The sequence below is a fragment of the Pongo abelii genome, chromosome 23, assembly GCF_028885655.2.
Source record: "Pongo abelii isolate AG06213 chromosome 23, NHGRI_mPonAbe1-v2.0_pri, whole genome shotgun sequence".
In the NCBI taxonomy this organism is placed as follows: domain Eukaryota; kingdom Metazoa; phylum Chordata; class Mammalia; order Primates; family Hominidae; genus Pongo; species Pongo abelii.
The window spans coordinates 1,431,741-1,435,124 of NC_085929.1; positions in this window are offsets into that span (position 1 = coordinate 1,431,741).

Below are 3,384 nucleotides of genomic sequence, written 5' to 3' on the forward strand. Positions count from 1 at the left end.
CCCTCCTCCTCAATATTTGGGGATAGTTTCTGTAGGAATTGTACAAGCTCTTCTTTGTACATTTGGTAGAATTTGGTTGTAAATCCATAAAGTCCAGGGCTTTTATTTTTTTGATTGGCAAGCTACTTATTACCTATTTAATATCAGAGCTTTTAATTAGTGCGTTCAGGAAATCTTTGTCTTCCTGGCTTAATCGTGGGAGAGTGTGCATATCTAGGAATGCATCTATTCCTTGAAAGTTTTCTAGTTTATGTGTATAAAGGTGTTCATGTTCGTACTGACCCCACATCAATAAAAACAACCATTAGAAACCATAAAGTTTAACACTTATTTTTATGTCTTTATTCTATTTTTACTTAATTTTTGTACTTGGAATGTGATAAAGATTCAACTTTACTGGTTTAAATGTGGACTTGTTTTCCCAGCATTTCTTGTGGAACAAACTGTCCTTTTCTTTACATAATGGTTAAGGCATCCTTGTCAAAAGACAATCAATAATTTACGCAAGGATTTTTTGGATTATCTATTTTATTTATTTGATCTCTACAATTGTTCTTATGACACTATCAAACTGTTAAAATTATCGTAGCTTTGTACGTTTTCAAATTTAAACTTGTGAGCCATCTAATTTTGTTCTTCTTTTCAAGATTATTCTGTACATTCAGAGGATTTTCAAATTCATATGAAGTTTTAAATGAGTTATTTTGCTTTTGTAGAATAACTAAAATTATTCTGCTTTTGCAGAAAAATTACAAATTGGGATAACAGTACATCTGTACACTACTTTGGGTAGTAGTATTGTCATCTTAACTTCGTTAATTCTTCCGGTTCATGAACGTGGAATTTGTTGCCAGTTATTTAAGTCCTTTTTAGTTTTTTTCATAAACATTCTGATCCTCTATTTTTTATTGTACAAGATATCTACCTCCTTATTAAATTTATTACCAAAAATTATATTATTTTAATGTTGTTGCAACAATTGTTTTCTTAATTTACTGTCAAATTGTTCATTATTGGTATATGGAAATGCACTTCATGTTTCTGTGTTGTAAAAATAATTATTTCATCTCTCAAATCTAGATTAGCAATTCATTCAGAATAAGTATACTGTATATACTGGTAGTCATTTAACCTTTTCTAATAAGCTAACCAATTTCAATGTGTCTAAATATGTAAAAATGTTGAATTGTGTTAGATTTTCACTTACTCTCACCTGTCATTTATCAGTCAGAATTACATTACTGCACATGTAGAACTTTCATTTCTGGGGCCGGGCACAGTGGCTCTTGCCTATATTCCTAACACTTTGTGAGGCCAAGGCAGGCGGACCACCTGAGATCAGGAGTTCGAGACCATCATGGCCAACATGGTAAAACCCCGCCTCTACCAAAAATACAAAAATAAGCTGAGCGTGGTAGTGGAAGCCTGTATTCCCAGCTACGTTGGAGGCTGACACAGGAGAATCACTTGAACAAACCCACAACACAAAACAACCAAAGTTAGTCTTCATCTCCAAAGTCTTCCATGGATTTTTTTCATACAAGATTGCTTAGTGCAACATTTAATGGAAAAGATGCATGCTACTGAGATGTAGTTCTCCAAAAGTCTCTTGAGTTTGTTTTTGTTGTGTCTTACATCACATACCTGTCCTGTTCCAGGCTATTTTTCAAAGATTTTTGTACACAAATAACCTGGAAAAAGGGTAGTAGTTTTTCTGTTCAGGTGATGGCAGATAAATTACTCAATCAATAATGAAGACAATTTTTGTCTGTGAGACAAAGGTTGGACAGGTTTGCACTTAACCTACTTTAAAAAGATTGAGGTTTCTTAGTCTTGAGTCTGCTCAGCTGTGACATTAATCTTCCCCATGTGCAATGTCTATCTGAGCCTTTTGAAATCCCTCTAAAAAATGTAGTATGGACAAGGAGAACTAATACAAATATGAGGCTTTTGCCTCCAGGTAGGCAGTAAATAGTAGGTATTTTTTTTCATACTTCTGTGTCTCATGCCTTCTACCAGCATCCATGAAAATGAAAGGTTAATAGGTTGGTTTACAAATAGGATAAAATATTAGATCCTTCACAATAATTTAATTTTGGAGATGAGAATGGGATGCCGAGATAAACACAACTTTCTGAAATGGGAAAAGACACAAATACTTGAAGAGCTTGCAAGGGATATGAGAAGTTCCATAGGACCAACAACAAATTCTCTTAGCCAACTGGTTAGTTTGGTGAAACAAGGGATCAAGACTCTGCTGTCTGCTAATGAGGCTGATCTTTGAGAGGATTATAACAATGAGCCTGAGAGCTTTGCTTGTTCATTTTTCTCTTGCTGGAAAGATCAAGGAGCTCTTAAAGCTAATGCTGAGGCTTGGATGAGTCCAAAACACTAGAAGTTCATGTGGTTCAGCTGTGAGCAGCCAAAAGGCTGCTAAAAGCTACATTAAACAGGTCTTGTAAGTCTCTCCTTTACCCACATGAAGGAGCCCACCCTCTGCACTTCTAACTTTTTCTCTTTGTCTATAGCTAACTTCAGCAACTTTAAATATTAAACTACATAAGATTGGAGATTTGGATGGGGGAACGCAAATGTATATAGTTCCGTTGGATATAGGTATCTAATTGACCATTCTGTGTAGTCCCCTAGGGTGCACAGGGAGATATAGGTGTTAGGGTGGCTGGAAGTGCTGACAAACCTATCATTCTACTAAGCCAGTTGCTTCCGGATAATGGAAAGCATGATAAGTCCACTGAGTTCTGTGAAGATGAGCGCACTGCTACACTTTGGCTGTGAAGTGAGTTTCTAGGTCTGAGCAATGCTAAATGGAATATCATGGGGATGGATGAGGGATTCTGTGAGTCCATGGATGGTAGTTTTGGCAGAATTCCACGCAGGGAAAGCAAATTTATATGTATAGTAAGAGCCTACTCCAGTGAGTACAAATTGTTGCCCCCTATATTATAAAAGTTATTCAATGTAATAAATTTACTACCAGGTGCCTGGTGAATCACCCTGGAAATGATGCCATATCAAAGACTCAGTGTAGGTCTGTGCTGCTGTCAAATTAAATATTCAGAATTGACTGTAGTCAGACTGGCCTTTGGGATTCAAAGTTCATGTTGCTTAGCCCGTGCATTGCTTCTATTCTGCTATGTTCACCTTGTTTATAAACCCACTGGGTGATGATGGGATTTACAGGGAAGTAAGAATGACGCATACTCACAGAACAAGACATTCTGTCCACATCGTTATCAAAATCCTCCTCTGATGCAGGTACCCCTTGGTAGGCATTCATATAGAACAGACACATCTTTATGATATTTACCCATTGAGAGAGGTTTATCCACAAAATTTTTTCTATTTTTTTTTGTTTTTGCCATG